Source organism: Bos taurus, chromosome 5 (genome assembly GCF_002263795.3).
Source record: "Bos taurus isolate L1 Dominette 01449 registration number 42190680 breed Hereford chromosome 5, ARS-UCD2.0, whole genome shotgun sequence".
NCBI lineage: Eukaryota > Metazoa > Chordata > Mammalia > Artiodactyla > Bovidae > Bos > Bos taurus.
The window spans coordinates 114,119,586-114,144,732 of NC_037332.1; the positions used below are offsets into that span (position 1 = coordinate 114,119,586).

The following is a 25,147-nucleotide window of genomic DNA, read 5'->3' on the forward strand; positions in this document are numbered from 1 at the left end:
AAAGTGCTCCTTTAGGATATGAAATTCCCCGGAACTGCCTGGCCAGCAGCACCTTCGGTTGTTGAGTTTAACACTTAGAAGAAAAGTTGGGGATGGCGTCTAATACTCAGCCTCATTGATCAGGGGGCTGCCAACTAGGAATCTTCAGTAAAGCTGGACCCCACAACTGAATCAGCATAAGGACATCAAGAGAAAGGGGCAGAGGGTCCCATCTGGGCTGAGCTGGGGGCTGAGCTGAGATGGGATGAGGTTTCCCGCATGCCTGAGGCACACACACCTCCCCGTGCCCCCCGACAGATTCTACTTGGTCTCTGTGACCTCAGGTGCTGAGCGTGTCCCTGGAGAGTCTGTGTGTCAGCCTGTGTCCGTGTCATTAGCGTGTGTGGTGACAGCCCTTGGTAGCCCGGCTGCTTTCAAGGATCGAGGTTCTCAGATGAGGGGCCAGGCCAAGCATTCCTGGGAGAATCCCTCATTTGCAGTTGACATGGAGATGTCAATATCAGAAGCCCCTGAATGAGCTAGGAGGTTGACGCAGATGGGGTCTCGGCAGGAACCTTCCACCAATCCGGGGCCATAACTCACCCAGGGGAATGGCCCTGATGATGGTTGAGGGCCAGCGGGGGGTGCCTGCCAGGTCAAAGGCAGGGTCCAGGGGGAAACGAGACTACCACTCCCCCTCCACACACCCCCACCCCAGGCCCACCCTGGCAGCCCTGGCTGGCAGGCTCAGTCTAGGATCAGGGGGATGTTGTTTATTTCTTTTCTTTATTTTTAGCTTTTACTTTGATCAGACTTATACAGGCAAATAGTTCTACAGCGTTTGTTAAGAAAAACAGCAGTTTCCTGCTCTTGTTCCCCACTCTTTCCCATACGCCCTCCCCAGAGGCTATTTCACCTCCTTTAACTGATTATTTTGATTTTTACCTCCCTGCCATTGAAACTGCATCTTGGTTTCTGTAGTTGTCAGCTTTATCGACTGATTTGTTCTAGTAGGGGAGGATTTTGCTGTTTCCTGCCTCATCCCCACCAGGCACACCTCCACATGTCCTCAGACCTCTCCCAGGCCTGATGAACACTGGCCATCTCTGTTTTCAGTAATTAAGGGCATGGACTCTGGAGCTGCCTGCCCTGGTTCCAACCCTTGTTTTGGCACTTTCTAGCTGTGTGATCCTAGACAAGTCACCCAGCCTCTTGGTTGATAGCCACCTACCAGGACTCGCTGGGAGGTGAGTTAAATGAGTGTTGTTCAGTCGTTAGTCTTGTCTGACTCTGCGACCCCGTGGACTGCAGCACGCCAGTCTCCTCTGTCCTTCACTATCTCCCAGAGTTTGTCCAAGTTCATGTCCATTGGGTGGGTGATGCCATCCAACCATCTCATCCTCTGTGGCCCCCTTCTCCTCCTGCCCTCAATCTTTCCCAGCATCAGGGTCTTTTCCAATGAGTCAGCTCTTTGCATCAGGTGGCCAAAGTATTGGAGCTTCAGCATCAGTGCTTCCAGTGAATATTCAGGGTTGATTTCTTTTAGGATTCACTGGTTTGGTCTCCTTGCAGTCCAAAATAAATGGGCATAAGCACTGAATAGACATTTTCCCAAAGATGAAATGCAGATGGCCAACAGACACATGAAAAGATGCTCAACACTGGTAATCATCAGGGAAATGCAAGTCAAAACCACAGTGAGATGTCACCTCACACCTGTCACAGTGGCTATCACCAAAAATAAGGTAATTATCAAATGTTGGTGAAAATGTGGAGAAAAGGGAATCCTTGTACACTGCTAGTGGGAACATAAATGGGCACAGCTACTGTGGAAAACAGTATAGAGGTTTCTCAAAAAACTAAAAATAGAGCTACCCTATGACCCAGCAATTCCATACCAGAGTATATACACGAAAAAAACAGAAGCATGAATTGGAAAAGATGCCTGCAGCCCAGTGTTCATAGCAGCAGCATCTACAATTGCCAAGTGTCCATTGATATAAGACATGGATAAATGGATAAAGAAGATGTGGCATATACATATATACACACGAACTCACACACAATGAAATATTACTCAGCCATAAAAAAGAGCAACATCCTGCCATTGCAGCAACGTGGATGGCCTTGGGAGATATTATGTCAAGTCAAATAAATCAGACACAGAAAGACAAATACCATATGTCACTTATATGTGGAATCTAAAAAAAATACAATAAGCTAGTGAATACAATGAAAAAGCAGACTCACAGATGTAAGGAACACGTTAGTGGATACCAGTGTGGGGGACAGGGGCAACAGAGGGCTGGGAGGCGCAAACTGTTGGATATAAGAGAGGCTGCAGGAATGTCTTGTACAACACGGGGAATACAGCCAATACTGTCTAATAACTGTAAATGGAATATAACCTTTAAACAGGGTATAAAAATAAGAAATAAAAATTTAAAATGAATTCATTTACGTAAAATGCTTGCCTCACACAGGCTCGAAATAGAATGTGCTCACAAGTGTCAAGATGAAGAGAAGGCCATATCTGTGACAACCTTCGAGTCAGTGGGACCCCCATCCCAGCTGATAGCTGTCCTCTTTCTCCTGAATCTCAGTGGTACCCCCACCCCAGCTGTTAGCTGTCTTCTTTCTCCTGAGTCTCAGTAGGACCCCCATCCCAGCTGATAGCTGTCCTCTTTCTCCTGAGTCTCAGTGGTACCTCCATCCCAGCTGATAGCTGTCTTATTTCCCCTTTCTTAGGTTCTTCTGCTGATGCTGCTAACTCAGTCTGGAACTGGCCTCATGGCTATTGGATACATCAGGCTTTCTGCACTTCCAACCTGGGGCTGGGCTGCTGTCCTAGGGTCTCTGTTCCCTAGCAGCCTGGGGATTCCCCTTTCCTCTTCCAGTTTCTTGTATCCCATATTGCTCTCTCTCTTTTTTAAACAATTTATTTATTTGGCCACACTGCACAGCAAGTGGGATCTCAGTTCTCCAACCAGGGGTTGAACCTGTGCCCCCTCCACTGGAGTGCAGAGTCTTAACCACTAGACCACCAGGGAAGTCCCTTTCCTCTTTCTTGATTTATCCCCTTATTCAGGTGATCTTGACAAGTAATGTCCTGAGAAAGAGTGTACGGAAAGTACAGTCCATTCTCATTATTTGAGGGAGTTAAATTCTATGAGATAATCCTAAAGGGAATCAGTCCTAAATATTCATTGGAAGGACTTATGCTGAAGCTGAAGCTCCAATACCTTGGCCACCTGATGGGAAGAGCTGACTCATTGGTAAAGACCCTGATGCTGGGAAAGACTGAAGGCAGGAGAAGGGGACGACAGAGGATGAGATGGCTGGATGGTATCACTGACTCAATACACATGAGTTTGAGCAAGCTCTGGGAGATGGTGAAGGACAGGGAAGCCTGGCGTGCTGCAGTCCATGGGGTCACAAAGAGTCAGACACGACTTAGTGACTGAACAACAATGACATTCTGTGAAGTCACCACAACACTGAGTTAGCCCCTGCTGTGCCATTGCTCCCAGCAGAAACACAAGGTTAGATTGCTACGAGTCTGTTGTCACAGTGTTTTCTTTCTCTTCTCTTTTTGGCTCTTGGCTGCTGCAGTGGCTTGCGGGATCTTGGTTCCCCGACCAAGGATTGAGCCTGGGCCACAGGAGTGAAGGCCTAGAATCCTAAGCACTAGGCCCCCAGGGAACTCCCACAGCATTCGTATCAACTGATCAACACCTACCCTTGCTTTCTGGGGGCTTTATGTGTATTTTCTGTGTCAACACGCTTTATTTAATGTGTTGCTGACTCACTGGCATTGAGCTCTCGGCCACCAGCACAGTGACTCAAGCCTGAACAAAGCTCAGCCGACACACGCGTTTTCTCCCTAAGGCACCTCGGTTTTTTGTACTTGGGAACAATAGATGACCTTTCAGCACTTTGCCTGGAACAACTTTCAGCAGCAAAATCACCAACAAAAAGCACAAAAAAGTAAGAAATGCGGCACTTCGTAGATTGCCGAAAGGACACGGTTTACAGTATGAGAGCTGAAGAAGGGCATTGAAGATTTTGCTACTGAGTGCAAGTCTGTGAACGATCACGGGTGTACCACGAGTATTGACTTTGAGGTTACGAATACATTTTAGTGAGTAGGTGAATTTGCACATAATGTGAATAATTCACATCTGTGAATAATGAGGATGGTCTGGAAATGTTTCAAGACTTTCACTTTGCTTTGGACCGATAGCTTCATTTTATCCTTCTGTTGGATTGACCGCTTGTCTGGGTAAAGACATTTAGCTTGGGAAGTAACTTCTTCAGCATTTCTCAAGCATCATCTGGAGCTGCTGATGTAGTTGAGAAGCTTAAAGCTAAAGGGAGCCTCGTATGTGACCCTTTTCTGCTTGTGGGATTTTCTTTTGTCCCAGCATCTCAAGTTTCATGATGATGTACCCTTGTATGAGTCTCTTTTTATTCTTTGCCCAGAGGGGTACTTGGTGGGTCTTTATAATTGATACATTTAGATCCTTTTGTTTTAAAACATTCTCCAAGTGGTTGATGAATTGCTTCCCTTCCTTTTCCCTGGTCTGTTTCTGGAAGTTCTACTAACTGGATGTCATACCTCTTGGACTGCTCCACTTCTTTTTCCTCCTGTATTAGTACCCTTCGGAGGGGGAAGAATCTGCCTGCCATGCAGGAGACTGCCTGCAATACAGGAGACACAGCTGTAATCCCTGGGTAGAGAAAATCCTCTGGAGAAGGAAATGGCAATCCACTTCAGTATTCTGGCCCAAAAACCCTATGGACAGAGGAGCCTTGCGGGCTGCGGTCCACGGGGATCACAAGAGTCAGACACAACCTAGCAACTGAGCCACCAGCACTGCATTAGTTCCAGGGTTCTCCAGAGAAAAAGAGCCAGGAGGAACCGTCTTTGTTTTTATTTCTAGCTCTACATCCTGCTGGTTTTGAATCTATACCTATACATCTTATTGGTTCTGTGTCTATCTATCCATCCATCCATCTGCCTATTCACACTCATGAATTTATGAAGGCTAAGTTGTACAGGCTACTGTCTGCAAGCCGGACATCCAGGGAAGCTGGTGATGTAACTTCAGAGGCTGGTTCTGTAAGTTCCAGTCCAAGGATGGGAGAAGATGGATCTCTCGGTTCCAGCAGTCAAGAGGAGAGAGAAAATTCTTCCTTCTTCCACCTTTTCGTTCTATTCAGGCCCCCAGAGAGTTATATGAGACTCACCCACTTTGGGGAGAGTAATCTGCTTTCCTCTGTCTACAGATTCAAATGCTAATCTCACCTTGGAAACACCCTCACAGACACGGAAATAATGTTGAGCCAAATACTGGGCACCCTGGGATCTAGTCAAGTGGACACATAAAGTGAGCCAGTACATCTCCTACTTCCGCCTTGGTTTTTTTGCTCTGCTTTCTAGAATATTTCTTCAGATTTGCAGTCAAGCTCTTCTATTCGGTTTAAACCTCTGCTAGATTTTGGTTTCGAAGAGTTCCTTTTAAAACTTGAAGTGTAGTTGATTCAGTGTTGTATTAGTTTTTGCTGTACAGCAAAGTGATTCGGTTATACATGTATATACACATTTCCTTTTCCATATTCTTTTCCACTAGGGTTTATTACAGAATATTGAGTCTAGTTCCCCGTGGTGTACAGTAGGCCCTTGTCTATCTGTTTTATGTACGGTACTTTATATCTTCTAATCCCAAACCCCTAATTTATCCCTCTTCCTGCTAATTATGTTTGTTTTCTGTGTCTGAGTCTGTTTCTGCTTCACTTGCGTCATATTCTAGATTCCACGTGTAAGTGACATCATATGGCATTTGTCTTTCTCATTCTGACTTCGTATGATGATCTCTAGGCCCATCCATGTTACTGCAAATGGCATTGTATCATTCTTTTTCACGGCTGAGTAATATTCCACTGCCTACATGTACCACATCTTCTTTATCCATTCATTTGTCAATGGACCTTTAAATGGAATAGCTTCCATGTCTTGGCTATTGTAAACAGTGCTGTTGTGAACACTGGGGTGGATGTATCTTTTCAGATTAGTTTTCTCCAGATACATGCACAGGAGTGGTATTGCTGGATCATATGGCAACCCACATTTAAGTTTTAAAAGGAAACTCCACATTGTTTTCCATAGTGGCTGTACCAATTTACATTCCCACCAACAGTGTAGGAGGGTTTCCTTTTCTCCATACCCTCTCCAGTATTTGTTATTTATAGGCTTTTTTTCAATGATGGCCATTCTCACTGGTGTGAGGCAGTACCTCATTGCAGTTTTCATTTGCAAATTTCTCTAATAATTAGTGATATTGAGCATCTCTTCCAGTGCGTTTGGCCATCTGTTTGTCTTCTTTGGAGAAATGTCTATTTAGATCTCTGCCCATTTATTGATTGGGTTGTTTGTCTTTGAGTTGTACAAGCTATTTGTATATTTTGGAAATTAAACCCTTGTCAATTGCATCATTTGCAAATAATTTATTCTAGTCCACAGACTGTCTTTTTGTTTTGTGTATGTTTCCTTTGCTGTGCACAAGCTTGTAAGTTTGATTAGGTCCCATATGTTTATTTTTACTTTTATTTCTATTGCCCTGGGAGACTGATCTAAGAAACCATTGGTACAATTTATGTCAGAGAACCTTTTGCCTATATTCTACTCCAGGGGTTTTATGGTGTCATGTCTTATAGTTAAGTCTTTAAGCTGTTTTGAGGTTATTTTTGTGTAGGATGTGAGGTTGTGTTCTGACTTCACTGATGAAATCCAGTTGGTTTTAACCAGCTTAGCATTCAGCTTCCTCACCTGCAAAGTCTTCCATATGCTCTTCAGCTTCTTAAATTTGGTTGTTGCTGTTTCTTCCCCCATCCTTTCCACTTTTCTTTGGTTCTGGCTTTCAAAGAGTCCCTTTGCTGTCTTTTTAACGGGGCTTGGGGAGGCAAAACACCAATGCAGGTGTTGAATCTGTCATCTGTTGGAAACCCCTGTTTATTTCTTTAATGTCTCTGGCATATTAGCCTGCGAGCTTCCTCGCAATGCCAATTCCTCATTGAGTCCCCTGAGTAAGCACAGAACCCAGCCTCGGCAGTTGTGAACTTGATGGTTTAGGTGAGAAAAGCCAGTTGACCTTCCCACAAGGGAGGCAGATCTCAAGCCAGGAGATGGGACTTCCTGGAATTGGACAAGTCGTTTTGTTTCTCTGTGCCTCAGTTTTTTCATCTGCAAAATGGGTATACCTAGATTACCTCATAAAGTCGATCTAAAGCAGAGGCCAGAAGGTATATACGAGGGCACTGAATGAACACGAGACCATGTTAGATATTTGGTTAATAGTAATATGGAAAGTATGATCACAGTATGAGAAGTAGGCAATGGTGAAAAAACACGGCATTGGAAATCCGTAACTTTTTTTAGGTTGAAATCTTCCAGTCTTTGGAACTTGAAGAAATATCCTAGAAAGAGTAGCAAAAAAGCAAAGCCAGAGACAGGAGGGATGATGGTTCCTTAACTCTCCTGGGCTGCCATCTTGCTTCTGCCCCTGCTTTTTTCTTTCTTTTTTTTTAAAAACGTATTAATTTTTTGGCCACACAGCACGCAGGATCTTAGTTCCCTGACCACCGATCAAACTTGTGCCCCGTGCAGTGGAAGTGCGGAATCTTAACCACTGGAGCGCCGGGAAGTCCCAGCCCCTGTTTTTAAAGTAACTTTGATCGTGTGTTTCCTTTCTCAGTTCAGTTTCTTCTCCTCCAGCACCATCATCACCGTCTCACAAGTGTGGATACACAGCGAAAGTGCAGCATCTGTCATACCACCAACACTTGGTCCGTCTGCTCTCAAACTCGATAAACACCACGGTTATATATAACTACATACATACTTTTATTTGACTGTTATGACAACATTATGAGGTAGGTTTATTAGCATCACCTCTCTCTTAGGTTCAGAAAATGGAGACTCCTGGGAAGTGACTTGCTCGGTGTCATGAGACTGAGAAATGGTAGGGAAGCCTGTAAAGCCGGTTTTATCTGACTCACAAGCTTGCCTTTTACCTCTGAACCCAGCTGTCGCCGGGGCCTCCCTAGTGCTGTGCTTTTGTGATTCCTCCTAAACCCTGAGGCCATGTGTCCAGGGGCCGAGGGACTGCTTCACATTACAGCTTGTGAGACTTTCCTTCCTGACCCTCACTTTCACTGGTTTTACATCGCAAGTGTTTTAAGGTGTTTTTCCGTCAAGTTAAAGTACACTTTCACGAGGTTGGCGGATCCAATGTAGACTCTGAGATACTGTTTGGCTTGGCACGGCTTCCAAATGTCTCCCAGCCACGGTTGCTCTGTATTGCTTTTTGCCAGGACCGAGATCAGAAATAACTCGGCTGTGAAAAAATATATATAAGCTTGGCAGCCGTCCTTGAGGAAGATGAATTGCTGGTGGGTTATTTTCCCCCCTTGAGTCAGAAGTGTGAAGGTAGGTGGGGGAAGCAGCAAGGTTTTGAAAGACCCATGTATATTTAGGTACCAGGATCCGTTCCATTTTAAGAGAGACGAGGGCTGAAGCATCGGTGCTCCGTCAGACAGGGCAGCTTGTTTTCTGCCAGGCTCTGACGCCCATGGGTCGCGCCTTCTTGGGAGGGTCGCTGAAACCCACAGGCCCCAAATGTGGTTGGTTTGATTCCAGCTGGCAAGAAATATTTTCATTTTGTGGCATGAAACCTTTTTTTTTTTTTTTTTAACTGGTCAGTTTTGAAACTTTCTGTGACCATATCCTGGTTGAAACACAGTTCTGAGCACCCAGATGCAGCTGGGATTAGCAGCGAGCGGCACACAAATACCTCGCACAAATGTTATCCTTTCTCCAGACACCTGAGAGAAGCCGTCAGGCAGGGCGTGGGTTGGACTGGAAATTCACAGACTGTGCAGATGAAGCAGACTGGGTATTGTAATGAGGATTGGCTTGTTCATTCATTTATTCAACTTTCTCTACGCATTTCTCAGGTGCCCACAATATGTCAGGCTCAGAGCAGGACCGAGAACACCAGACTGCCCTCCCTTCTGACCCTGGAGGAACCCATGGTCTTGAGGGGAAAATAACACAACAGCAACCCCCACAAGCACCACAAGAAGCCCACGGGTCATTACAGGCTGCGGTCGTGTGTGTTAATAGAGGCAAACAGGCTGAAAAGGCCAAAGTAAGTTCTGGAAAGTTCTCAGAGACAACTTCTCTTCCTGGCGCTCTGCCAGATTAGAGGCCTTTCACAGCTCCCCTGGTTATAATTAACATGCTGGATAAAATATTTTTTTAAACTTCTCTCTTGACACATTGCTGAGTTGGCGTGAAAGTCGGGAAATGACGGATCTCGAAAATGAAGTGGGGGCGACGCCCTTTGACCTGTTTCTGTAGCTGCTGAAATGCCAGGAACAGGAGGTAAACACTGGATACCACTCGAAGGCAGGATTTGGTGGGAGACCCCCTTCAAAGTTAGAGTCCAAGGGCTACGTCCAGAGGGTAAGGAAGGAGTGAAAAGTGCGTCTCACCCTGCAGAAGAGAAAGCAAGGCTGCCTGTTTTGAACTTGACACTGGGTTGAGAGAGGGGAAAGAAAAAGAATCTCCCTTGAGAGTTTGTAATCACAAGCTGGTCCTCACATGCTTTTCAGTTTGAATTTATGCTACTTGTGTGGCTCAAACAAACTCAACTGGAAAATTTAAAGTGGTCGCTGCTTGGTCGTACCCCTAGTCAACTGGCAGAGGCAAACCCTATGCCTCCCTCGGAGAACTGAATCACGTGTCAACCGTATAGAACGTCCACAAACACAGTTCCGAAGGAAAGGAGCAGCTCGCAGTGAAAACTAATAATAAACTCCGCCAGGAGGAAGAGAACCGGCAGGAACGAGAGGCGATAGAAACACCTCTTAAGCCTTTAGATTTGAAATGATCCTATGCAGACTGAAACAAATTCAAACAACTATCGTTGTGTCTCTACAGAAATAAAAGAGAGGTTTGAAAGCAAGAGCAGGGAATGAGACTGTCATGGTCAGGTTTGAAAACGAACCCAAGAAAACTGATGAGAAATGTTAAGACCTGTAATTTGAAACTCAGCGGACAGATTGAACAGTGGATTAGATACAGCCAAAGAGAGGATTAGTAAACCAATCGAGCCACAGGAAATATCCGGAAGAACAGAGTGAGAGGGCCTACGGTACATCTTTTCAGAGCTCTAGAAGGAGACGATAGGATGCAGGGACAGGCAATGAGAACATAATGGCTGGTAATTCTGTAGAATTGTTGTGTTGACAGATACCAAACCTCAGATCCAGGAAGTCCGGTGAACCTCAAGGAAGGTAAATGAGAAGAAATTCACATCTAGACACATGATAGAAAAATTGTGGAATATCAAAGAAGAAGAGACGATGCTAAGAGCATCGGAGAAAAAAATAATCTCCAAATACATCCACTCCAGTGTAAATCCACTGCTGGGGTTACACCGAGCATCTCACTGTCCTCAACGGAAGCCAGGAGACAGTGGCGCTGTATCTTTAGAGTGCTGAGAAAAAGTTACTGTCAGCTTAGAGCTCTATACCATCCTTCAGGAGCAAAGGAAACGGACTTCCCTGGTGGTCCAGGGGTTCAGACTTCACCTGCCAATGCAGGGGGTGCAGCTCGGTTCCCTGGCTGGGGAGCCAACATCCCACGTGCCTCGCAGCCAAAACACCGAAAACATAAAAGTGCAGCAATATTGTGACAAATTCAGTAAAGACTTTAAAATGGTCCACATGAAAAAAATTCTTAAAGTAAGGGAGAAATTAAGATATATGCAGAAGAATAAAAAACCATGAGATACTACCACCAAAAGGCTTCACGAAAGAAAATTCTAAATGTAATGTACTTCAGGCAGAATAAAAATTATTCCAGGGAAAAGGCAAGATACATAAGGAAAAATGGGCAAAGATATTGGCAAATATTTGGAGAGAAGCTGAGAAAGAAGAATTGTATCATTCTACAAGGCTTCCCTGGTGGCTCAGATGGTAAAGAATCTGCCTGCTGTACAAGAGACCCGGGTTCGGTCCCTGGGTGTGAAACATCCCCTGGAGAAGGAAATGGCAACTTACTCCAGTGTTCTGGCCTGGAGAATCCCATGGAGAGAGGGCTGCAGTCTATGGGGTTGCAAAGAATCTGACGACTGAGCGACTAACCACATGCACACAATATTATCTACTTTATGGTAGAAGAAAAACAGGCTGGTGCTGAAGTACTGAACACCAACATATAACTTAGGAGGGAAAGGCCAAAATTTAAGTTTTCAAATTCTTTCAAGGACTTGAGAAGAAGGCAAATATATTAAGTTTAGACGTTGTTAGTTAACTGCTCAGTATTAAAATGGCTAGGGTAAGCAGGAAAAAAACCAGTCATAGCATGTACAAGTTCCAAACAGTTAGAAAAATTAGGATAAGGAAAAGAAGATTAAAAATCTCAAATGAGGGACTTCCCTGGTGGTCCAGGGGCTGACTCCAGGCTCCCAATTCAGGGTTTGATCCCTGGTCAGGGAACTAGATCCCACATGCCACAGCTAAGACCCAGTCAAATGAAGAAATCTGTGATTTTTGAAAAATCACAAATGGTTGAAAAGAAGGTAAAAGGAGAGCTGGGGACAGGAAAAGATGGAATGAATAGAAAATACATCGTAAGATAAGCTATCAGTAATATATGTAAAAGGACCAAAGTCTTTGGTTTAAAGGAGATTATTTTAGATTTATTTTTAATTAGATTATTAATTAATAATTATTAATTATTTTAGATTTAGTTTAAAAGAGATTTATTTAGACTGGATTTTAGAAACACCTGGATTATGCTCTGTGATGGGAGATAAACTTCAGACATAAGGACCAGAATGTTTAAAGGTCCCAAGTGTAGAAAAAATTTACTAGGCAAGTACTGACTCAAAGAAAGCTGCTACGGCTGTATTCATGAAATAGAAATAGAGATTCAGGGAGAAAAGCATTATTAGAGATAGGGTTAGATAGATGTTAGATAGACAGGGTTAGATGGATGCTTCAATTTTCCAGGAAGTTCAATAGTCCTTAATTTATATATAACTAATATCATAGCATCCTGCCCCATCAGTTCAGTTCAGTTCAGTTGCTCAGTCGTGTCCGACTCTTTGCGACCCATGAATTGCAGCACGCCAGGCCTCCCTGTCCATCACCAACCCCCAGAGTTCACCCAAACCCATGTCCATTGTGTCGGTGATGCCATCCAACCATCTCATCCTCTATCGTCCCCTTCTCCTCCTGCCCTCAGTCTTTCCCAGCATCAGGGTCTTTTCAAATGAATCAGCTCTGCATCAGGTAGCCAAAGTATTGGCATTTCAGCTTCAGCATCAGTCCTTCCAATGAACACCCAGGACTGATCTCCTTTAGAATGGACTGGCTGGATCTCCTTGCAGTCCAAGGGACTCTTAAGAGTCTTCTCCAACACCACAGTTCAAAAGCATCAATTCTTCACCACTCAGCTTTCTTTATAGTCCAACTCTCACATCCATACATGACCACTGGAAAAACCATAGCCTTGACTAGATGGACCTTTGTTGACAAAGTAATGTCTCTGCTTTTTAATATGCTGTCTAGGTTGGTCACAACTTTCCTTCCAAGGAGTAAGCATCTTTTAATTTCATGGCTGCAATCACCATCTGCAGTGATTTTGGAGCCCAGAAAAATAAAGTCAGCCACTGTTTCCACTGTTTCCCCATCTATTTCCCATGAAGTGATGGGACCAGATGCCATGATCTTAGTTTTCTGAATGTTGAGCTTTAAGCCAACTTTTTCACTCTCCTCTTTCACTTTCATCAAGAGGCTCTTTAGTTCTTCTTCACTTTCTGCCATGTGGGTGTTGTGATCTGCATATCTGAGGTTATTGATATTTCTCCCAGCAATCTTGATTCCAGCTTCTGCTTCCTCCAGCACCATCACTTGATGGCAAATAGAAGGGGGGAAAGTGCAAGCAATGACAGATTTTATTTATTGGTCTCTAAAATCACTGCAGACGGTGACTGTAGCCATGAAATTAAAAGATGCTTACTCCTTGGAAGGAAAGCTATGACAAACCTAGACAGTATATTTAAAAGCAGAGACATCACTTTGCCGATGGTTTTTCTAGTAGTCATGTACAGATGTGAGAGTTGGACATTAAAGTAGGCTGAGCGCCGAACACATTGATGCTTGCAAATTGTGGTGCTGTATAAGACTCTTGAGAGTCCCTTGGACAGCAAGGAGATCAAACTAGACCATCTTAAAGGAAATCAACCCTGAATACTCATTGGAAGGACTGATGCTGAAGCTGAGGCTCCAGTACTTTGGCCACCTGATGAGAAGAGCCGACTCACTGGAAAAGATCCCCTGATGTTGGGAAAGACTGAAGGCAAGAGGAGAAGGGTGTGACAGAGGGTGAGATGGTATGATAGCGTCACCGACTCAATGGACATGAATTCGAGCAAACTCGAATGGTGAAGGACAGGGAAGCCTGGCGTGCTGCAGCCCATGGGTTCGCAAAGAGTCGGACACAACTTAGTGACTGAACAACAGTATCAGAGCTGCAAAACATATAAACAAACACAGGGAGAACAGGAGTAGAGACGTAGCCACCTTGTAATGAGCTATTTCTTAGGCCATCTCATGTGACATCTATTGAACATGACTGTAAATTTAATATGAACGACATATGTAGACTGTGGGATCCCAGTCACATTCTTTTCAAGCACGCTTAGAACATTTAGAAAAGATGCTAGTCTATAAAGGCAACCTCAGCAAAATTTGAAGATTAGGGCTGCAGTCTGGATCTCCTGGGAACTTGACTGAGATGGAGCTCAGGGTTCAGGAAGTTTATTATTAGGGAACACTCTTGGGACTGGCGCCAAGGAGAAGGAGAGGAAAAAGCAGGCTGATATAGCAGGAAATTGAGCTGCAGTGCTCTATTAACGGCAGCCTTGGCTGCCTCCATGGACAGCTCTGGAACGGGTATTGTCCTCTAGGTTCTTGGCTTGGGGGAGGGCCCTTTATCCTCCCACATTGACTGGAATCAGCCTGAAGGAGGCACGAGCTTGGTGGGGCCGGGCAATTTCTTTAGCCCATGCCACCCTCTCCTTCCCAAGGCTGACACTGAGGACCACCTTCTGGACCGCTCCTTTAGCACCTGGGGGAGTAAGTCCTTCATCCCAGCAGGTGTCCTGAGCAGTGATCATAGCATCCAGCACCGTGTGTACACAGACTCTATTCTCTGATCACAGTCCAAAGAAGTCAGATGTTGATAACCAAAAAGGTAACTAAAAAAAGCTCATACTGTTGGAAACTTGGAAGCAGGCACCCAAATGACTCACAAACCACCGAAGAAATCATAACCAAAATTAGAAAATACTTAATACTGAACAATAACAAAAATATTTGCATCAAGACTTGTGAGATGCCACCAAAGCAGTATTTGGAGAAGAGTTTATAACTGTAAATGTTTGCATTGGCAAGTAAGAAATGATCAAACCTAATAAGCTAAGTATCTAACTTGAAGAGTTAGAACAAGGACAGCAGAATCAACCCAAAGACATCAAATGATTACAAGCACAGAAATGAATGAGACAGAGAGCAGAGAAGAGGATGAGCGAAGACAAAAGAGGATTCTTTGAAAACAATAAAAATATTAGACAAATCTCTTACAAGATGAATTAAGATAAAAGAGAAGGCACAAATAGTCAGTATGAAGAATGAAAGGGCATGATGACAGATGAAGCGCAGACCACATGGATCATATAAAAATAGTACGTTGTTGAGTCACTCAGTTGTGTCCGATTTTGTGACCCCATGGACTGCAGCACACCAGGCTTCCGCATCCTTCACCAGCTCCCTGAGTTTGCTCAAACTCATGTCCATTGAGTCGGTAATGCCATCCAACCATCTCACCCTCTGTTGTCCCCTTCTCCTCCCGCCTTCAATCTTTCCCAGCATCAGGGTCTTTTCCAATGAGTCTGCTCTTCGCATCAGGTGGCCAAAGTTTTGGAGCTTCAGCTTCAGCATCAGTCCTTCCAAAGAATATTCAGGACTGATTTCCTTTAGGATTGACTGGTTTGATCTCCTTGCTGTCCAGAGGACTCTCAAGAGTCTTCTCCAGCACCAGTTATACTAAAAATAGTATAAATGACCTTATTTATTGGAAGTCTTAAATGATATTGACAAACTCCTAGAAAAATTAAACTTATGAAAACTGACTCAAGTAGTAGAAAACCTGAATGGTTCCATAATTATGAAATAAATTAAATTAGTAGTTTAAAATCTTCCTATCTTCAAATCTTCAAAACACCAGTTCCTGATGGCTTTATAAGTGAATGCTGCTATTAAAAAACAGACTACCTCAAGATTACCTAAATTTCTACTCCAAAATGAAGGCAGTACAGTAAAGAAAAATTTTAAGTTAATTTCATTCATGAACACAGGTCCAAAAATTCTTTTAAAAAAGTCAGCTTAGTGAATTCAGCAATAATTGAAAAATACGGTGCCTCATGTTTAAGTTGTGTTTATCTTATGAAGGTAAGGTTGGCGTATTAGGAAAGGAAGGGACATACTTCATCACATTAACAGTTTAAAGGAAAAACGTGATGATTTCATCAGATGAAAACTTATTCAATACAACTTAACATTCATTCGTTACAAAAATTCTCTCCAAACCAGGAATTGAAAGGAATGTCCTTACCTTGTAAAGGAAAATAGATAAAAATGACATGATATATAATAATGAAATAATGAAAATATTACCTTGAGGATCAGAAACAAATCAGGGATGCAAATTCTTTTCAACTTTAAGGTTCGGTTCTAGCCAGGGTTGTAATACAAGAAAAACTAAACGACATAAAGATTGAAAGGGAGAAATAAAACTAATACTAAAAACAGACAGTATGACCATCTATTGGAACATAAAGAAAGCTGAGTGCCGAACAATTGATGCTTTTGAACTGTGGTGTTGGAGAAGACTCTTGAGAGTTCCTTGGACTGAAAGGAGATCAAATCAGTCCATCCTAAAGGAAATCAATCCGAATATTCATTGGAAGGACTGATGCTGAAGCTGAAGCTCCAATACTTTAGCCACCTGATGTGAAGAACTGACTCGTTAGAAAAGACCTTGATGCTAGGAAAGATTGAGGGCAGGAGGAGGGGATGGCAGAGGATGAGCTGGTTGGATGGCATCACCAGCTCAATGGACAGGAGTTTGAGCAAGCTCCGGGAGTTGGTGATGCACAGGGAAGCCTGGTGTGCTGTAGTCCATGGGGTCACAAAGAGTCAGACACGACTGAGCGACTGAACTGATTAGTTGTGAATAAGCAGCAGGTATAAACTGATACTGTCCCAAGCAAAGAAAGACACGTGGTCACTCTAACATGATCTCATTTAATGCCTTGAACCCTACAGGGTAAGTGATGGACAGGGAAGCCGGGTGTGCTGCTGTCCATGGGGCCGCAACTGGACACGACTGAGCGACTGAACAACAACAACAAATTATTAGAATCAAATGTCCAGCAAGTCTGTTCAATATAAAAAAACACATTAAAAAGCCAATTGTATGTTTATACACTATCTGCCATCACTTAGGAAAAACAATCTAAAAGAAATGTCATTTGAGGATGTGGAGAAAAGGGAGCCCTTGTGCACTGGTGGTGGGAATACAAATCCGTGAGCCACTGTGGAAAACAGATGGAACTTTTCCCTAAACTAATAATAGAACTACCATATGACCCAGCAATTCTGCATCTGGGTATGTGTCTGAAAAACTCCAAAACACTAACTTGAAAAGATACAAGCACCTCAATGTTTCAGTTCAGTCACTCAGTCGTGTTCGACTTTGCGACCCCATGAACCACAGCACGCCAGGCCTCCCTGTCCATCACCAACTCCCGGAGTCCACCCAAACCCGTGTCCATCGAGTCGGTGATGCCATCCAACCATCTCATCCATAGCCTTGGCTGGACGGATGTTTGTTGGCAAAGTAATGTCTCTGCTTTTGAATATGCTGTCTAGGTTGGTCATAACTTTCCTTCCAAAGAGTAAGCGTCTTTTAATTTCATGGCTGCAATCACCATCTGCAGTGATTTTGGAGCCCAGAAAAATAAAGTCAGCCACTGTTTCCACTGTTTCCCTATCTATTTGCCATGAAGTGATGGGGTCGGCTCCAAAATCACTGCAGATGGTGATTGCAGCCATGAAATTAAAAGACGCTTACTCCTTGGAAGGAAAGTTATGATCAACCTAGATAGTATATTCAAAAGCAGAGACATTACTTTGCCAACAAAGGTTCGTCTAGTCAAGGCTATGGTTTTTCCAGTGGTCATGTATGGATGTGAGAGTTGGACTGTGAAGAAAGCTCAGCGCCAAAGAATTGATGCTTTTGAACTGTGGTGTTGGAGAAGACTCTTGAGAGTCCCTCGGACTGCAAGGAGATCCAACCAGTCCATTCTGAAGGAGATCAGCCCTGGGATTTCTTTGGAAGGACTGATGCTAAAGCTGAAACTCCAATTCTTTGGCCACCTCATGCGAAGAGTTGACTCATTGGAAAAGACTCTGATGCTGGGAGGGATTGGGGGCAGGAGGAGAAGGGGACGACAGAGGATGAGATGGCTGGATGGCATCACCGACTCGATGGACATGAGTCTCAGTGAACTCTGGGAGTTGGTGATGGACAGGGAGGCCTGGCATGCTGCAATTCATGGGGTTGCAAAGAGTCAGACACAACAGCGATTGAACTGAACTGATGGGATCAGATGTTTATGGCAGCATTATTTATAATTGCCAAGATAGGAACACAGCCTAAGTGTCCATTGACAGATGAATGGATAAAGATGTGAGATATATCTATGAGTATATATGAATATTACTCTTGAGAAAGTTCTGGACCAGAGAGGATGCACTCCAGAGCTACCAGGGTGAGTCTAGCCCTCGGGCATCCCTAGCTGCGTTGAACTATGGGCACACCCCCTGCCACGGCTCTCCCATGCTCTAAACTGGTCCCTGTGCCTGGATGATGGGAGAGCGGTGCCCGGCCCCCTGCTCAGGTCTCAGGTCTGCTCAGCGGCCGCCACCCACATGCCAAGTGTCCCTTCATGTCACTGTCGCAACCTCTGTGTGTATGTCTCTCCCTTCACCCCCCACCCCTCTACCCTGCAAGGTCCCAGCTTTGGGAGGATGGAAAGCTGCTGTCTAGCTTGGTCCCTGGGATGGCCCTGGAATTCAAGGATCTGCACAGATCTTGTCTGGGAGTGGTCATTTGGCTGTGTGTATATAAGCCACTCACGAATGCTCACAGCAGTAGCTTATGGGATGTTTGGCGGTGTCCAGAGATATTTTTAATTGTCATGACCTGAGGGTGCAAGACCAACCCCAGACAGAGGAGAATTAAATGATGCAAAAAAATCAGTGGTGCTGGGGTTTGGGGGCAGGAGGAGAAGGGGACGACAGAGGATGAGATGGTTGGATGGCATCACTGATTCAATGGACGTGAGTCTAAGTGAACTCCGGGAGTTGGTGATGGACAGGGAGGCCTGGAGTGCTGCGGTTCATGGGGTCACAAAGAGTTGGACACGACTGACCAACTGAACTGAACTGAACTGAGAAACCCCGCCTTACACGGCCTGGCTACGAAGGAGCCCCCTTGGTCTCAAATACGGATGCCTTCTGAAGTCCAAGGGCTGCACAAATGTCTTGGGGGAGGATTGAGTGGTGTTGAAGGGGGACAGAGTCATCCAGCCCAGCAGCGACTGATGGACGCCCAGTGTGGCCAGAGTTTCTGGTTTCTAAGAAAGCCAAAAACTCTGGACTGGGGTATGAAATATGATTTTTAAATGCTAACAGCTAAATATGATTTTTTGAAAACCTTTGTAGACTGAACAGAACCGTATACGTCGTCCGCTGTGCTTGGCCGGGCCACGATTCCTGCGCGGATTGCGGGAGGGCAGCCCCGCGATGGCCGGGGCGCTGCTGCCTCCCTGTGGCCGCAGCGGGGAGGTGCCGGCTGTGATGTGGATAAAGGGGTCTGTGATTGTCCGCGAGAACCAGCGTCCAGGCTCCTGCCGACATTCTCGGGAGACCGGGGTTTGACTCAGAGCTGCCCGGTCTACAGTGAGGGTGACGGTCGGAATAACCCTCTTTGGGCCTCCATTTCCTCAACTGAAAAATGGGGATGGGTCTTCCCTGGTGGTTCAGTGGAGAAGACTCTGCACTCCCAATGCACGGGGCTGGGTCTAGTCCCTGGTCAGGGAACTAGACCCCGCATGCTGCAATAAGCCCTGGAGCAGCCAAATAAAATTTTTTTAAAGAAAAATGGGGATGGAAACAGGGGTTTCATTAGGGTTAAGTGAGATAACAGTGGTAAAAGGGCCAAGCATTGGCAAGGTGACGGGTGTGCACACAGCCAGCGTTCGTGTCACTTTCGGAGGTTGGCATCACTTCCTGGGCAACGCTCACCATCAGGTCAGCTATTCACGAGCACCAACGACACCCCGGTGCTCTGCCCTCTGTGCAGAGGTCATCTTCCCTGATCCTTCCGTCGTCCAGGAGGCAGCTGCCTCCAGCATCCTCACTGACCAGCGATCAGATGGGACTACATGGGTGGGGCAGGTAACCAGCCTAAGGGCTCCTCAAACACCAGGGCTGGACTGGAAGCTGAGTTCCACCATGTTTATAGAGAAGTGCATGACTTACCCACAAGGGGCCTTAGGATACGGGCTCCAGGAGTGGCTGCAGATACAGTGAGGGGCCAAAACTTGGAGACGGAGGGGACTCCGGTGTGGTCTGGTCCACGGAGCCCTCCCAGCCACCAGTGAGTCACCTCACTGTCCTAGAGGGAGGCGGGCTTGTCCTGGCTGCAGCATCCCTGAGCCACCATGTGGCCGGGGACTCCTGCTTGCCTTCTCAGTCTCCGAACCATCTTGGCTTTGGTCGCCCAAAGACAGGTCACCTTGGGGAAACTGAGGACGTGCGGCCCCACTGAGGGGCCTGTGCATCTCTGCGCTTGCTGATGAGGGGAGGCGGGCGAAGAGGATTATAAAGCTTCAGATCAACTTAGGTGGGAGGGAAACTGAAGCCAGGGAGGAGATAGTAACTGCCAAGTGCCCCAGGGACTGGCTTGTCTTATGCAGGGCCCTCTTCTCTCCTAAAGGATGATGGGCTCATTCAGGGAGAAGGGGTTGGGTAGGGGTGGGGAAGATGGTCTCCGGCAGATGGCGTTTGACTACTTGGCATTCTGCTTACTCATCCCTTTAGATGGGAGAGGAGTAGCATCTTACTGAATGTGGGTCTAACTCATATAAATGGTGGAAACCCATGAACCCAACCCCTGGAGAAACAGCTGCTCCTTGTAAGGGCTGTTTCTGTACCTGATGGTAGATGTGCCAGGGACCCTTGCAATTCCCACCTCCTGGGTCCTAGCAGACCTGCCTCCTTATCTGAGCTCCACCTCCTGCTGCTGTGTGACCTTGGGGAAGCCCCTCCACCTCTCTGAGCCTCACTTGTAAAATATCAGTCACATCCTTCCTACCTTGCTGAACTGGTGGGGAGGGCAGCTGAAGCAATGTTGCATGCTCTCCTTGCCCATTAGCACGATTATGCTAACATCTGGGCTTCCCTGGTAGCTCAGACGGTAAAGAACCTGCCTGCAACGCGGAAGACCTGGATTTGATCCCTGGGTCAGGAAGATCCCCCGGAGAAGGAAATGGCAACCCACTGCAGTATTCTTGCCTAGAGAATTTCATGGACAGAGGATCCTGGAGGGCTACAGTCCACGGGGATTGCAAAAGAGTTGGACACGACTGAGCAACTAACACAACAATGCCTACAATTAAATGGTTCCTGAGGAATAAGTTGTTTAATCTCAGCCTCCTGCCCTCAGAGCCCACAGAGACCATGGTTGTCTTGTTGGTCACCATTCATCAGTGCCAAGCACAAGAGCCGGCCCTTTGTACACGTTTGGGAGTTAGTGAAGGCTTTTAGTGTCTGACACATCTCTGACGTATAAAGAAGTCACATCTAGGAAAACCACGTGGAGCAGCTGTTTGGAGGATCTTGTAGGGAGGGGGCGGCCACGCCCCCTACCCCCCAACAGGACACACCTGCCCACGCTCAAGGACAACGGTGAAAAGCGGACACAGATGCGCTTCTCAGCTGTGCCCAGCAGGTGGCGCCCGCCCCTGCCCACAGGCCAGTGGCAGTCTGGCTGCGTGCTGTGAGTTGCTGGGGTGTCCCCTCACAGTGTATTCATTTTGGGGGTGTGTCTGCTCACAGTTCCCGGCGGGGAGCAGAGGGCTTTGGTGCAGTCTTCAAGGCCCAGCTCAGCAGCCGCTCCAGGCAGAAGGGACCCTTCCTGGGGGTCCAGCGGGGGGTCTGTGTGGGGAAGGTGCTCGAATGTTGTTACCCGAACCACGTGGAATAAGAGGTCCCAGCGGAAGGCTGGTGGGGTGGGCGTGGGCAGGAGGAGCCCCGAGACTCCTGTCTCATTCGTTTGAAATGAACAAATGTTTACATGTACAAAAGCCTGTGTCTGAGTGGGTCATGGATGGATGTAAAAAGAATTGAAGGAAGGAGGGGAGGGGGGAGGAGGGAGGGAGGGAAATGAAAGGAGAGGAACCTAAGCAGAGCCAAAGGGCATAAAGTGGGACTTCCCTGGGGGCTAAGACTCTGCACGCCCAATGAGGGGGGCCCAGGTTCAATCCCTGGTCAGGGAGCTAGATCCCACACAGCACAACTAAAGATCCTGGTACCATAGCTAAGATCCGGTGCAGCCAAATAAACAAATATTCAAACAAAAAAAACCAAAATGGCATAAAGTGAAAATTAGGTCTTTCTGCCCCCACAGTCAGCCCCACTTCTCTTGGCTTCCTGAACATTCTTCCATTGTGTGTGTATGCTTGCATGCACACATGTGTGTTTGTGTGGAGGAGGGGATGTCAGAGCCACACCATAGGGAAAGAAATAGTCTTGTCTTGAAAAACTCCTTAGCCAGAAAGGTTTGGGTCCAACTAGAAACTGTCTTGCCAGTTTGTGGGGGTTGGGAAGAGGGTGGAAATCAGACTCTGAGTTGGGGGGGCTTCAGGATCTGACTCCCAATATTAGCATCTCTCATGGACGACAGTGCTCTGTGGTTTGCAAAACCCCCTTCTAAGTCACACTCAGTATTGGGTTTGGGGCTCTGACAGCTCAGGTTGGAGGGTATTTCAGCTTCCCCTTTACATAGGGGACCAGGGCCAAGGGTCCAGGGACAGCTCCGTGCCACACAGTTGGTGACCAAACTGGAGCACAGAGCTGGGTATCCTGGTTGCCTCCCCCCGACTCCCCCCAACCTCAGTGATCTTCCAGGTCTGGATGGCAAGGGAAAGACCAGACACTGGGGACCTGACCCACTGATGGGCAGACAGGTGGGCACCCAACCAACCGACCTGGCCCAGGCCCTTCCAGCTTGGTGGCTCCTAAAGCTGGTTGGAGACCAGCCTTCACAATATTTTCTGTTCTTCCTCCCCCTCCACTTCCCTCCTCCCTCTTTCCCACTTGTCAGGAATCTGCAAGAAGAGTGGAGAGCGGATTGTAATTGCCCCCCGCGGAACTCACCTGCCATGAAAGGGTGTTAAATAACGCGCAATTTACATGTCTTCCCTGTAGGAAATGATAGAATCAGAGCTTTCAAATTAGCAATAGATTTTTCTAATTGAATCTATTTCCCGTACGGCAGGTGAAGTGAGAAATGATCAGGTAGCTCAGTTTCCCCTGCAAATGGACCACCAGACGATTGAAGGAGCTAAATGCTTACTAAAAGTGCGGGTAAAATTGATATTGTGTTTCTGGGAAATGTGTAGCATGATAGCTGAGGGGCATGTGCGTCCACGTGGTCCCCCTCATGACAAGATAAAGGGCGTCTATACCCAAGAAGGAAAAGGGTGTGGATGAGGGGTGGATCTGGGAGGAAAAAGGGGAACCGGATGGTTGCCCCTGAGCTACCTGTATTAGCACACAGCCAGACCGTGAGGCTTGGGGCTTACTCTGTTGTGTTAAGGGCTTCCTGGATGATAAAGAATCTGCCTGCAAAGCAGGAGACCTGGGTTTGATCCCTGGGTCAGGAAGATCTCCTGGATGAAGAAAAGGGCTCCCCACACCAGTATTCTTGCCTGGAGAATTCCATGGACAGAGGAGGCTGGTGGGCTTCAGTCCATGGGGTCGCAAAGAGTCAGACATGACTGAGGGACTAACACTTTCATTTTTTCTGTCTTCTGTTAACCTGTTTTTTTTTCACCTGTGAATGGTAACCATAAGATAGTTCTGGTGAGCGTGAGGAATAAATAAGAGTGCATGGGAGGCATTTAAATGGTGCCCAGCACATAGATGCTCAGTCGCTCAGTCGCTCATTCGTGACTCTGTCCGACCCTGTAGACTGCAGCATGCTGGGCTCTCCTGCCCTTCACCATCTCCCAGAGCACAGAGTAGGTGCTCAGTAGAATAAACGCGCCTGACTGTCAGTGCTACTTCTTAGCATTACTATGTTCGCCTGTGTATTAAATGTCTACAATAAAGCATCACATCGCGGAGTGGCTTAAAGCACCACGCATCTGTCATTCACATTTCATGGCTTCTGTGGGTCAGGAGTCTGGCAGAGCTTAGCTGGGTCCTCTCAGCTTCAGAACCCTTCCAAAGCTCCAATCACGGTGTCGGTCCAGGGCCTGCAGTCTCACCCGAAGGCTCAGCTGGGGAAGGATTCACGCCCAAGCACGTGGTTGTTTTGGGATTCCAGTCCTTGCTGGAGCCCGCTGTGGGCTCTGTGCCCCGTGGGCTTCTCCGGGATAGCAGCTCACGACACAGCAGCACAGGTCGTCAAACCCAGCAGGGCGGGGAGTCTGCCAGCGAGGCAGGAGTCACAGTCTTGCATCACCTCATCACAGGAGTGACATCCATCAGCTTTGCCACGTGCAGCGTGTGTGTGCTCAGTCGTGTCCGGCTCTTTGTAACCCCATGAATCACAGCACACCAGGCCTCCCTGTCCATCACCAACTCCTGGAGTTCACTCAGACTCACGTCCATCGAGTCAGTGATGCCATCCAGCCATCTCATCCTCTGTCGTCCCCTTCTCCTCCTGCCCCCAATCCCTCCCAGCATCAGAGTCTTTTCCAATGAGTAGTCCATGGTTAAAACCAAGTCCCAGGTCCTGGGACTTCCCTGGCAGTCCAGTGGTTAAGTCTCTGTGCTTCCATTGCAGGGGCACTGGTTCGATCCCTGGCTGGGAAACTAAGATCCTCCTGCCATGGAGTGTGGTCTGAAAGTAAATAAAAATACAGGCCAAAAAAAAAAAATTAAAATAAAAAAATGTTAAGAAGTCCCAGGTTCCGCCTGCACTCTGGGGAGTCGTGGGGGTCTTGGTAGAAGCTGCCAGATCAGATCAGATCAGTTCAGTCGCTCAGTCGTGTCCGACTCTTTGCGACCCTATGAATCGCAGCACGCCAGGCCTCCCTGTCCATCACCAACTCCAGGAGTTCACTCAGACTCACGTCCATCGAGTCAGTGATGCCATCCAGCCATCTCATCCTCTGTCATCCCCTTCTCCTCCTGCCCCCAATCCCTCCCAGCATCAGAGTCTTTGCCAATGAGTCAACTCTTCACATGAGGTGGCCAAAGTACTGGAGTTTCAGCTTTAGCATCATTCCTTCCAAAGGAATCCCAGGGCTGATCTCCTTCAGAATGGACTGGTTGGATCTCCTTGCAGTTCAAGGGACTCTCAAGAGTCTTCTCCAATACCACAGTTCAAAAGCATCAATTCTTTGGCACTCAGCTTTCTTCACAGTCCAACTCTCACATCCATACATGACCACAGGAAAAACCATAGCCTTGACTAGACAGACCTTTGCTGGCAAAGTAATGTCTCTGCTTTTGAATATGAGGGGACCAGCATCACAGCTGATTGTGGTTCCCTACTGGTGGAGTGACCCAACCTTCATTCCTAAGTCTGGATTAGCAGTCCTACCTGGATCGGGCTGTCATTTCCCATGGATGTTTCCCCATCCTGATTCTGCTGTCAAAGACCAGGCTGCCTTCAGGATTAGGGCACTTTCCCCGCTACCGGCAGGCATCTTAACCCTGCATGTACCCCAAC

The 25,147-nt window shown here is 46.6% G+C and overlaps 1 long non-coding RNA gene across 1 annotated transcript; it reads left to right on the top strand.

Annotated features, from left to right (window-relative positions):
- Window positions 1-7,583: 7,583 nt before the first annotated feature.
- Window positions 7,584-11,350, top strand: LOC132345368 (uncharacterized). Its single transcript, XR_009494709.1, has 2 exons — window positions 7,584-7,911; window positions 8,995-11,350. It is a non-coding gene; the product is annotated as an uncharacterized lncRNA (long non-coding RNA).
- The last annotated feature ends 13,797 nt before the right edge of the window (window positions 11,351-25,147 follow it).